This window comes from Macrobrachium nipponense, chromosome 15 (assembly GCF_015104395.2).
Source record: "Macrobrachium nipponense isolate FS-2020 chromosome 15, ASM1510439v2, whole genome shotgun sequence".
NCBI lineage: Eukaryota > Metazoa > Arthropoda > Malacostraca > Decapoda > Palaemonidae > Macrobrachium > Macrobrachium nipponense.
This window is the reverse complement of record NC_087208.1, coordinates 61,975,413-61,988,814: the sequence shown is the minus strand read 5'-3', so window position 1 is coordinate 61,988,814 and position 13,402 is coordinate 61,975,413. Positions and strand designations below refer to the sequence as shown.

At 50.1% G+C, this 13,402-nt stretch overlaps 1 protein-coding gene across 1 annotated transcript in view; it reads right to left on the bottom strand.

Annotated features, from left to right (window-relative positions):
* The window catches only part of LOC135195008 (large ribosomal subunit protein bL28m-like), a 38,025-nt gene extending 24,623 nt beyond the window's left edge, over positions 1-13,402 (bottom strand). Inside the window, exon 1 of the mRNA XM_064221281.1 lies at positions 13,284-13,402. The gene's annotated coding sequence lies outside the window, so the exon portion shown is untranslated. The remainder of the gene's footprint in view (positions 1-13,283) is intronic.

The window sequence follows — 13,402 nt, the reverse complement described above, 5'->3', positions numbered from 1 at the left end:
TGTCCAAGCACCCGAGCAAGTCACGTGACCTTCGCCTTAAAAGGGTTCTGCCAAGAGACTAAACAAATAAAAATGTTCGTCACCGATGCCAGAAGGCAACGGTGATGACTCTCTTAAGGCATGTGCCCAACAGGCGAAAGTCAATTGCCATTCTAGAGACGAGGTCCTTGATGGCAAGATATCTCATAGTATAGTTGATTCTCGGCTAAGGAGAAACACACTATGTGTCGTTGAAGACGAAGGTGTACAGAAAATGCAAACTACGTCTTCGCAGCTGAACCGAGAGAAGGATTCTCAAGATTCTGAACCTGTGCTACAAAGACTGAGAACGCTAACCGCTATTCATTGCTGTCCGGTGAGGATCGTAGTTGCAATAAAAGCGGAGCGCTTTTCAGTAATGAAGACAGGGAAATACTGCCTGAAGAACTGCTTCTCATGGGCTGAACATTTGGAAGTAGAGCTGTCAGGTCGGAGAGTAGGCGATGTCTTATGACATATCTGTTAATTCGGGGCGAGCAATGAATAATTGCACACCTACGAATACGAGATATTTTGAAGACAAACTCAGATGTCTGCAAAAATCATTCGCATTATCGCGGTGCGATGCAGCGGTTGACTAGTACAGACTTCTGTTACCGTGCGGTAAACAGAAAGATGAAAGAGTCCAAGAGATATCTCTGTTGAGAATTCTCGCAATGTCGAAGGCGATGAAATAGAGCGTCACAGCAGTAGATGGTCCTTCATTATTGCGAGAATCCCCGTTAATCAGAGACCTAGGTCCGTGATTGTTGGGCAGAGATACGGTTCGGTAGTCAATCAAACCAGGGGAGAGAGAGACGTAACCGACCGTGCATCTCCGAGACCTAGCTGATACTGAGCCGCTATCAGGCAGTTTCAATACGCAGTAGCTCTCGGTGACTCGTCATCCTGAGTTGCCAGTTAATCCATTATTCCACGAAGGAATGCGTTCGGCTAGAACCATCGAGCATAAAGGAATACGCTCGAGCAATTATATTTAAACGAAACGGATTTCGGTAAATACCAAAAGCTGATTTGGTGTTGTCATGACAATACCAAGTATCTAAAATCGAAACTGTAACTGTGGGAGGTTGCAGGCAACCCCGAGTTGCAGTTCAATTAAGATACAATTTGTCTCGGTCACAAACCGTAGAGTTAACTACGGTATGCGCCTACCCCCCGGACAATTCAACTGTTACAAGAATCATGTCGCGAGGGTAATATACGTAGTATATTTGTAGGTTCTGTACAACGACCTCCTCCTAAATTCTTTTCCCCTCGAGGAATGAGAATAAGGATTGGAGATCGACCGCCTTCGTTCTCTAGTCAAGAGAGTGAAGGAGAAGTCTTTCCCAAAGGAAAGCTTCAATGGTGAACAGAATACCGAAGACGATAGTTCAAGCCAAACTGGAAGTTCCCGTCCGTTCTTCTCTATTCCAAGTTAATCGCCTACTGTGAGATACTCTTCTCAGCAGCAGTCTTCTTCCAAATGCTAGAAATTACAGGAATTCGAGCATAAGCGAGGTTCCCGATTATAGTAACAAAAATTATCGGGGATTCTCGCTCACTTTGGACCGTGGTCTCGCCTAAGTGTTTGGAGATCGTAAAAAACTCGAACACTCTGAGTGCGCTAGAAATCCGTAGAATTCTAAGCACTCTGCGAAACCCCCACCGAATTCGTCAAACGAATATCGGCTGGTGGTCCTCTCGATTCCCGTAGAAATCGAGAAAGGGAAAGGTCAGGATCCCTCCTCAACGAACGGGGCTTACGTCAGGTAGGACCCGAAGGTCCCCCCGGTAGCGCAGCCCCTAACGTGGGATCTTACAGAGAAATCTCTGTAGGATCCCCCCTCCCTTTCCCTCGTAGCCGTAAGGAGAGAGGGAATGGGGAGGAATGGATACTGGCTCGCCTTCCCAGCGGAACTAGCAGTTGGAGAAGAAAAGGAGCAGCCATCGCCTTACGGCGATGGCCTCTCAGAGCCTGGGAAAACGTATCGTCAGGGAGGAAAACGTTTTCCCCGAGGAGGGTTACAAACTCATACTGTAGGTAAAGATCTGCCGCCACTGTGAACGTCGTCTGGGTGGGGCTGATCGACACCTGACAGGAGAGAGCCGATACCGTCCTCCGACTCATTCCAGTCCTCGTCGAGGTCGAAACCTCTCAGGAGGACCGACGGGGTATTCAAAATACGGTGTCCGAAGACACGTAGAAACGCCTCTGTCGCCGTAGAGGAGGTGAAGTAGCTTGTTTCTACCGGCCAGAAACTGAGGGAGCCTTCTTGTCCGGAGACGAGAGACTACCTGGTTCAACACAGTCGGCAAGCTCCGATCGCGGCAGACCCACCGTCGATTTGGGTTCCCTCTCGAGCCCCAAAACGACTCGAGCCGAGACGTGGCTCTGCTGGTGGGAGCGGCGATCCTTCCCCGAGGTCGTTGTGCTGACGAATCAGCGCCATAACCTCGGCAAAGTTCCTCTGGATCTCGGAAGTCACAGCATCTTGCAGAGTGGGACCGTTAAGCCCTTCAAACAAGAGCATATTCCGAGAACCTTCCTCCTAAGAAGGGGGAACAGCGACAGCCCTCTCGGTCTTACCCCCATCCACTTGCGCATACGTCCTGGCCGGTCCAAGAACGTGCCTGGCACATAGGGCGTGCGTGGGGGATCGTGAGGGGCGCACCCCTCACGATCACTCCTCAATACCTCGCTCCTCCGGTGTAACCCGAGGAGGTTGAAGGTACGGGAGAGGCAGACCTGACGCTCCCTCGTTGCTCGCTGGCAGAACCAGCAGGCTTAGAGGGCTGCAGGCGATCGTCAACCCGTGGTGGCGATCGAGCTGCAGGCCTGGTCGAACCGTCTCGCTGTGGAGAACGGATGGGACACGAGCACAGCCGGCCCCGATCTCGAGTGTCAGAAGAGCTGGTGCTGGTTGCCATACCCGATCGCTCTCTGTGAGAGCGACGGTCAGGCGACCTGCAGGCTCCACTGTCACAGTGAGAACCGGTGCTGTCCTCACGGCACGTCACGTCGCTGGTTCCAGCCGTGGCTGGCACCGGCGAACGGGAAGGACCTCTTCCAGCCTCAGCCCGTGGCGGTCGTGGACCGTCACGTCCCCCCGGGTAGCCAGCTGTTCGCCGCGAGAGTGATAGCTGGTCTGGTGAGAGTCGCGTGAGCGGCTGTCACCATCTTCCGCCCCGTGCCGTGGAACCTGACGCTGAGCGGACTCAGAGGTCTGGTTCTTGGCTTGCACGGTCGCTGGTAGGCGACCGTACACTCGGTACCTCCCGCGAAGAACGAGAGGCCGAGACGGACCCTGATGCAGTGGCAGAACCACTGACACCAGGCGAGGAAGTACCGGTGTTAGCCGGTACACCCCTCTGGTCCCCGTATTGTCTTCATTCCTTGCGGAAGAAGAGACGGGCCCGCTCCCGAAGGAGCAGGAGGACCAGCGGAAGGAACCCTCCCGTCCCACCTAGGTGAGACGGGTCCCGAGAAGCTCCAGAGGGAGACTTCTTAGGAGGGAGGAGGCAACCTTCTTCTTCCTCGGCTGTGAAGCCTTAGAAGTCGCAAGGGGAAGAGGCGGCAGCCGACGACGATGAAGAAGATGAAGACGACGACGACGACAACTTCTCCTCTTCTTCGTCAGCTTCCTCAGGACAGACGTAAGATCTGCTATCCAGGGCGGAGCCGGGGCTGCTGTAGCCGAAGCTACAGGGCCCGGACGCACCTGTACAGACAGACCAAAGTCTGGGGTAGTACCACACGAACAGGGACGACATCAGCAGGTATGGGCATCTCAGGAACAGCAGGCACAGCCAGCACAGCATCGGTAGGACCGCCAGCGCAGCAACGGCTCAGCCAGCGCAGCAACTGCATGGACAGTCAGCCCAGAATCGGCAGGTACGGCAGGCAGCACCGGGAACACAGGAAGTGGAGCAGCAGCCAGCAACATTCCTGGTACCGGCGGCAGGTCCAGGGCAGGGGCGAGCTCTAGGGACAGCGGAAGTGTGGTCGCTGCAGCGCGGCAACCACGAGCGGCGACAGCACGCCCCCCTCTCGGTACGGCGAACGGCACTTCACAGCGGCTGTAGGCAAGACTGTTACCACGTGAGGTGATTACACCAGGGAGGGAGGGACGTCGTCACCTGGAGCGTGGTCACCACTCCATGGGTGACCGCAGTAGGCCCAGACATAGAACCGCAGCCCCTGGACACTAGCACGCCCTGCAAATGGAAGGACGCCAATACCTCACCAAGGTCCACCCTACGTGGCAGTAGCACCTGCGGAAAGGAACAGTAGTAGCGATTAGTGGGGGGGAAGTCCCCTCGCGCGGGGGGGTGCCCAGCCCTCTCCCGAACGAGTGGGAAGACCCGAATACAATTGTACATCGGGCACCGAGCGCCCTCCCCCGCGCTCGACGGATCGGGCGAAGGAGAAGAACGGCCCGATAAACCTCCCCCCCCCAAAGGGGAAGGGCCATCGGTGGAGCTGAGCGGGGGGGGTTCTCGTTCCCACCCCGCACAGCACCCATGTACCCAACAATAATATAAGAGCCCGAGAGCAATCGTGCCATCGGCCCGAATGCAAGGGCATAAGGATCAATTCCCTGACTGAGCGGAACTTGAACCAAATAAATATTGATGCAATCAATAATAAAAAGAATAAAATGAAAAAGAATCTTGCATTACGATTCACTCACAATGAATAAGGGCTCGGATCGAGCGCATTTGCGCCCTCGGTACCGAGCGCGGGGAAGGGTAAAAGGATCCATTCCTTACCTTTATGGATCAAGGTTTATGGAAACCTTGATCCATAATGAATTGATGCAATCAATATATATATGAAAATGAAAAGAATACTGCGCTTGCGATTTCACTTCATACAAATAAAAAGGGGAAGGATCAATTCCCGGTAAATAGCGGAAACATGATCCCAGTAAACAATGCAATCTCAATAAAATATGAAATGAAAAAGAACTGCACTTGCGATTTCACTTTCATTCAAATAAAAAAGGGGAAAAGATCAATTTCCGGGTAATCTCGGAAAACTGATCCAAAAATGAGTATTGCTACAATCAAAATAAATATATGAAAATGAAAAAGAATACTGACTTGCGATTCCACTTCCATACAGAATAAGTTTCCGTGCCGAGCGCATTCGCTCGGCAACGAGCATACAGGTCAAAAAAAATATAAATGAAAAGAGCACTTACTTACGATTTTCATCTACACATCTTCAACCAAAATATACGCTCGGAGCGAGCGCTCTCCCGCCCTCGGCACCGAGCATACACAATACGAGGATCATTTCTGGGAAAATGAATTCCCGCACTTACGCCCTTCAGTCCCGGCACTCGGGTAATCGGAGGGCGTGGTGTCCAAACCAAGATCCTTAATTCACAATTGAATTCAATGGAAATAAATATGAAATGATTGTACTTACAATTCAGTTTCACTAGCTAAATAAATGAGAAAAAAAGAAAAACACAACCATGCGAAAGCAGCAACGACGATTAAAGCGGGCAAGAGAGCGATGATACACGTCCACACGCCAGCAGGCCGGAAAGCAAAAGTGGTTTGTTTACCTACCAGTCGCGCAGCGCGCGCCTGTCGGACAAGCAGTAACTACACCGAACCCCTTGTTCGAAAGCTTACGACCTATCCAGCTGCCGCTAGTACCTTCCTATTGTAAAAGGACCGAAGGTTTGTATGCCGTGTCGGAACAAATACGTAGTATATTTGTAGGATTCTGAACAACGATCTCCATCCTAAATTCTTTCCTTCAAGAAAACAAATAAGGATTGGAGATCGACCACCTTCGTTCTCTATTAAAGAGAGTGAAGGAGAAGTCTTCCTCCCGAAGGAAAGCTTCAATGGTGAACAGAATACTAAGACGATAGTTCCAGCCAAACTGGATATTCCCGTCCGTTCTTCTCTATTCCAGGTTGGTCGCCTACTGTGAGATAGTCTTCTTTCAGCAGCAGTCTTCTTCCTAATGCTAGAAATTCCAGGAATTCGAGCATAGGCGAGGTTCCCGATTATCGTGTAACATATCGGGGATTCTCGTCTCGCTCACTTTGGGACCGTGGTCCGCTCGCCTAAGTGTTTGGAGATCGTATAAAGAAAACTCTAAACACTCTGAATGCGCTAGAAATTCCGTAGAATTCTAAAGCAGTCTGCGAAACCCCCACCGAATTCGTCAAACGAGATTCGGCTGGTGGTCCCGTAGAAATCGAGAATGGGGCAGGATCCCTCCTCAACGACCTGGGGCTTACGTCAGGTAGGAACCGAAGGTCCCCCCTGGTAGCGCAGTCCCCAACGTGGGATCCTACAGAGAAATCTCTGTAGGATCCTTCCCCTTTCCCTCGTAGCCGTAAGGAGAGAGGGAATGGGGAGGAATTGGATACTCGCTCGCCTTCCCAGTGGAACTAGCAGTTGGAGAAGAGTAGGAGCAGCCATCGCCTTGCGGCGATGGCCTCTCAGAGTCTGGGAAAACGTATCGTCAGGAGAAAAACGTTTTCCCGAGGAGGGTTACGAACTCTCACTGTAGGTAAGGGTCTGCCGCCACTGTGAACGTTGTCTGGGTGGGGCTGATCGACACCTGACAGGAGAGAAGCCGATACCGTCCTCCGACTCATTCCAGTCCTCGTCGAGGTCGAAACCTCTCAGGACGGACCGAAGGAGTATTTAAATACGGTGTCCGAAGACAACGTAGAAACGCCGCTGTCGCAGTAGAGGAGGTGGAAGTAGCTTGATCGACCGGCCAGAACTGAGAGAGCCTTCTTGTCCGGAGACGAGAGACTCTGGTTCAAGACAGAACAAGAATCGGCAAGCTCCGATCGCGGCATACCCACCGTCGGTTTGGGTTCCCTCTCGGGCCCAAAACGACTCGAGCAGAGACATGGGCTCTGCTGGTGGGAGCGGCGATCCTTCGGGTCGTCTTGTCTGACGAATCAGTGCAATAACCTGGGTAAAAGTACTTGAATCTCGGAAGTTACAGCGTCTTGAGGAGTAGGACCGTCCAGTCCCTCCAACAAGAGCAGCTCCCAGGACCCTCCTCCTTCAGAAGAAGGACCAGCAACAGATCCTGACGGTTGCTCCAAATCACTTGCGCGTACGTCCTGGTTGGTCCTAAGACCAACCTGGCACGTGCGGCGTCGTGACGGGATCGTGAGCGGCGGACATCTCTCACGATCACTCCTACTATACCTCGCTCTTCCTGGAGTATGCCGAGGAAGTTGAAGGTATCGGAGAGACACAACTGACGTCAACACCCCCTCTCCCCCTGACGGTCGCCTCCAATCACTTGCGCGTACGTCCTGGTTGGTCCTAAGACCATACGTGGCACGTGCGGCGTCGTGACGGGATCGTGAGCGGCGCACCTCTCACGATCACTCCTAGCTACCTCGCTCTTCCCGGTGTAGCCCCCCCCCCCCCCCGACCCGAGGAAGTGAAGGTAGTGGGAGACAGACCTGACGCTCCCCCCCGCTCGCTGGCAGGACCAGCGTACGTGGGGGGCTGCAGCCGATCACCAACCCGCGGTGGGGATCGATCTGCAGGCCTGGCCGTGCCGCTCACCTGTGGCGAGCGGCTCGACTGAGCACGTCGACCCCGGCCCGTGCGTCAGATGAGTGCTGCTGGTCACCGTATTCGCCCGGTCCCTGTGGGAGCGGCGGTCAGGTGACCTGCAGAGCTCGTTTCGCCGTGAGAGACGGTGAGCGTCCTCGCGGCACGTCAAACCGCTGGTACCAGCCGAGGCTGGTACCGTCGGTCAGAGGGGACCGTGGGGGACCTCTTCCCAGCCTTCAAACCGTGGCCGGTCAGAGACCGTCACGTCCACAGAGGTACCGGCTGGTCGCTGCGAGAGCGGGCCGCTGGCCTGGCGAGAGTCACCTGAGCGGCTCTCGACAGTCTTCTGCTCCGTGCCTCGGTCATGACGCTGAGCGAACTCAGGCGTCTTAAACTTTGGCTGCACGGTCACCCAGAAGGAGATCGTACACTCGGAACTTCTCACGGACGAGAAACCGAGCGGTACCTGGCTTAGCAGCAGAGCTGCCAAGACCAGGCGAGGGTGTACCAGCGGTAGCCAGCACACCCTTGGTTCCCCGTCTTCTTCTTCTTCTCAGAAGGGGAGACGACCCGTTCCCTTTGGGGGAGATCCCGAAGGAACAGGAGGAACCAGCAGAAGAACCCCCCCCCCGTCACACCGGAATGTGACGAGCCCTTCGAAGTTCCCGAAGGAGTTCTTCTTAGGGGGGAATAACAAAACCCGGTTACCAGCTGGTCGCTGCGAGAGCGGCCGCTGGCCTGGCGAGAGTCACCTGAGCGGTTCTCGCCAGCCTTCTGCTCCGTGCCGTGGTCTTGGCGCCGAGCGAACTCTTGGCGCCGAAAACTTTGGCTGCACGGTCTCCCGAGGGAGAGCGTACACTCGGGATCTCCGCGAACGAAGAGACCGAGCCGGAACCTGGCGTAGCGCATCGCCGCTAGCACCAGGCGAGGAGTACCAGAGCTAACCGATACTCCTCTGGTCCCCATCTATCTCTCCTTACGGAAGGGAGACGGGCCCCGCTCCCAGAAGGCCAGCAGGAGGACCCCAGCCCCAGAGGGACCCGTCCCACCGAGGTGGGACGGGCCCTTAGAAGTCGAAGGGGAAGAGGCAGCAACAGACGAAGACGAAGATGACACCTTCCTCTTCTTCGTCAGCTCACGCAGGACAGTCGTCAGGTCCTCCATCCAGGCCGGAGTCGGGCCTATTGCCGCAAGCACACGGCCCGACTGCACCTGTCCGGAAGGACTGGGACTGGGGAAGACACACCATGGGCAGGCATGGACAGGCGACAGCTGGAACAGCGACCCCAGGAAAACAGGAGAGACAGGAACAGCAACCAGCTCAGGAGCCGGCAGGAACAGCGGCAGCGGTAAACACAGAAGGGACAGCCAAAGCCAGTAGCGGGAACCACATCAGCGACAGTACGGCAGGCCAGCCATCGCCTCGTAGAATCATCGGCAGCCAGCGTGGTACTGGCGGCAGGTCCAGGGGCGAGCTTGCTGGAACAGCGGAAGTCTGGGGCAGGCAACACGAAAGAAAAACACAGGCGGCGGCGGCATACCCCTCTCGGTACGGCGGCGACCGGCCCTAGAAGCGGCAGAGGCGGCGTCACCGACACAGCATGGGGAGTGTAGACCAGCGGGGGGAAGCAGCATAAGCGGACCGTGAAGGTTGTAGTGGAGACCACTCCAAGGTCACCGCCCCAGACCTCGCTAGACTCTGCAGCAGATTCGTGGATGCTAGGCACGCCCTGCAGACCGCAGTGGTCTATACCTGTCCAAGGTCGGTCTCCCACGGCTGTAGCACCTGCGGTAGCACAGACAGATTAGTAAGAGGGTTCCCTCACGCACGGGGGGGGGAGACATGCCCACCCCACCCGAACGGAAGGAAGACCCCAAAAAAACAAAATACGAGGAAGCTGAGCGGGGGAGGGGGGGCAGGAAAGAAGACGAAGAATCGGATACCAAGGGAGTCGCGGGAGAGCTTTCCGACGACTTCCTGGAGGCAGACCTTCGCTTCCCCTACCCCCGCACAGCAGTGATTGAAAAGTAAATATGAAAATGAAACAGAATACTGCACTTGCGATTCACTTCATAGAACTTAAAGAGGGAAAAATCAATTCCCGGTAAGAGCGGAAACTTGATCCATAATAATATGATGCTATCATAAATATATATGAAAATGAACAATACTGCACTTGCTATTTTCACTTTCACAGCAATAAATCGTAAGGATTAATTCCCGGGTAAGAGCGGAAATTGATCCAAAATTAAATTTGATGCAATTAATAAATGAAAATGAAAAGAAAACTGCATTGCGAATCCACTTCATTGCATTCTATTCATACAAAATAGAGGCTCTTGCCGAGCGCAATCAAGCTCTCGGCAACGAACGCACAGGGCAAAAATATAATGAAAAAGAGTACTTACATCTTTCAATTACACACTTTCGCCCCAAAATACATGACTCGCGAGTGAGCGCCGCCCTCGGCACCGAGACATAATTCAAGGGTTCAATTCATGAAAAGAGCGGAAATCGCCGTCTCTACGGCGATAGCTCCATGTTGATTCATAATTAAGTAATGAAAATGAAAACAGTGTACTTACAGTTTCATTTTCAAGTCAAACCAACCATTAGTAGAAAACACAATATAAACAAAGCATACGACGATGACGCGGGCAGAGAGCGATGACGAACACGTCCTTCACACCCCGGCCGAAAGCAAAAGTGATTCTTCACCTCTCGGATGCGCGCGCACGATCGGACAAGCAGTTAACTACCGTTCTACCCCATTGTCGAAGCTTACGACCGTCCAGCTGCCGCTAGTTACCTTCCTATTGTTAAAGGACCAAGGGTTTGTATACGTATCGGAACAAACTGTATAACATACTTGAGTAATATTTCAACTGGCATGTAATGTTCAATCCATTTTACTGCATATATTAGGACTTTAGCATATGTCCCTTAGCAATAAGCCTAGCCTATGTTAGCGGTTGCAACGGTAGCCGAGTCTATGATTCTGACATCTAAACCTAAGAAGCTAAAAGCTTAGAAATATGCCAATAAAATGTATAAATAATCAGTATGTACTCATTTCAAATAATTATTAATTAATCATTAACTATAATACACAAACAAACAAAAAAAAACAAAAAAAAATTCAATCAATGTTGTTTAAATTCAGCTCTTACGAGTACCGAACGAACGCCAAGCAATCACTTCCTAGGACACAGTAAGCCATAAATTTTTCATTGGTATCTCTCTTCAACTAATGAAACTACCAAACAGTATAATAACCATTCATTCTATTCTTTATTCTATCTTTACTAATGGAGATACCGAGTTACTGACGGCTATAATAAAACACATACGTAACGTAATATTAAAACAGAAGAAGAATTCTAAAAAATACGTATTTGTTGGCTTCAATGATAGCAGTCTGATTTATTTATATTTTATGATATCTAATTCACAATTTTTTTATTAAATGTATTGCATGTACTCATTTCAAATAATATTAAGTAACCATTAACTACAATAAACAAACAAAAAAAAAGCTTCCAAACTCCTGTTTACATCCAGCACTTACGAGTATCGAACGATCGCCAAGCAATCACTTTTCCTAGTACACAGTAAGCCATAAATTTTCATTATCTCTCTTCAACTACTGAAACTACCAAACAGTATAATAACCATTCATTTCTATTCTTTATTCTATCTTTACCTAATAGTATTAAATGTATTGCATGAATAAGTTTTTCAATTTACAGCATCCTTTTTACCAATAAAAATACATAAGGCAAAAGGGGTAGATGTGACCAATAGGAGGAGCAGGATCTTATGGGGTGGACTAGCATCAGGAACCAATGGGAGAGCGGGAGGATGGTGGCGAGTTTACTCAGTTGGCGGCGCGCAGTTTTAAAATTGTTCTCGGTGGTCCAGGCAAATCTCGGGACTTTACAGCAACAACCTTTCGTACTTGAGCAATTTTTCGTATGTAGAGCCGTAAATTTTTCGTATTTGCTTTCGTATCTCGAGTTTTTCGTAAGTTGAGCCTTTCGTATGTCGAGGTACCACTGTAGTTTCTAAATGCAAACCAGTTCCATTTCGTGACCTGGTTTGTAAGCTGTAGTATAGGTCTGTGAGCTAAACAATTTTAGCCTATACATCCAGCATTGTAGTTAGCCTATGGCATATATCTCTTTGTAGTAATAAAGCTTTCCATCAACACAAGCTGATCTTTGCACATAAAGTAAAGTTTATAGGTAATAAACAAAAAACTTTGCTGTTTCCTTTTAAAATAGATAATAAAATACATGGAATAAAGTTTATGACTCCCATATACAGTGGTCCCCCCGTGTTCGCGGGGGATGCGTCATAAACCAAGACCCCCACCCCCGCAAAATAGGTTAGAATCCGCAAATGTTTGGAACCACTATAAAAAACACTAAAAACAGCCTATTTTGTTAGTTAAAACTTAAGAAAAACCACTAAAAATTTTTATACTTGGTTTTTTTAATAGTTTTATCACAAAAAGTGCATTTTATGATGAAATTGATAACAAAAACCAGGAATTTGTGGATATTTCTCATAGAAAAATACCGCGAATGTGCGAATTTTCCGCGAATAATGCAGGGAAACGTTCCCGAGAGAAATCCGCGAATGTGTGAGTCCGCGAATCCGGAGAACGCGAATACGGGGGGTCCACTGTATCATGCATACTTGAAGGTTAGTATCTCTTCATAGTTAATAAGTTAAAATTTTGTACAGAGATGACTACCTGTATTCTATTTTTGCTTTAATGCCCAGCAATGCAGACCAACCGGATCTAAACAAATGTTTAAACTTGTGAACTGGTGGGTCACGTTAAGTGAACCTTCATCAAGAGGACACCTCATCTCACCTGCTAAAAAGTCCTCAACTCTGAGGTCTACGCATGAACCAGGTTGTACCCGTGTACAGGCTAGGTAATAGGTAGGTATCTCTGTAACATTTAGGGTAAAAAACCGCATGGTACAGGGGTGAACCATGTACGATCAATGTGTACAACCCCAAGAAAAGTACATTATAATGCGTCCTGACACCGGAGTAGAGGTCTTTAGCTCCGTTTCTCACCAACAAGAAGTCGCGTCTGATGCCCATCTCCGATGTCAGGACGCGTTATACTAATATACTTTTTTTGGGGTTGTACACATTGATCGTACATGGTCCACCCCTGTACCATGCGGTTTTTTACCCTACAACTCTTACCGTCAGGTTAGGTCTGAAGGGGGTGGAACCAGCGGTCACCACACCTTTGGCTAATTTAGATTTGAGAAGGTCAAGATAGGATTCATTCTCGTAACAAAATGTCTTTTCCTAACCTAACATATGATGAGGTGTTAGCCTATGAGTAAAACTTTACTTTAGCCTAGTTCCAACCATTTGTCAACCGGGACAGGTTCCTCATACATAAGTTGAATTAACATTAGGCTAACCATTCGTACAAATAACTACCTAATGCCAGATCATGACATAACCTAACTTAAGGTAGCGTGCCCTGACCTGGCCAGGGGGTGAAAACCCCAAAAAGGAGGTAACGCCTAGTAAAAGACCTACTAGCCTAGTTCCCTAGATTACCTAATAGCCTATCTCCGTAACAGTAAGTACTAGGCTACTACATTTGGCTAAGCTTATTGTAAACTACTCGATACTTATTTCAATAAACTAAATTACTTACTTCGACAAGGTAAGTCTCATTGAAAATAGTAGTAGTAGTGGTAGTGGGTGGGATATGCCTTTGAAACGGCTCCCTTGCTTCTTTTATTCCTCCTTTGTTTGTGTTTGCTTGAGCTTCTT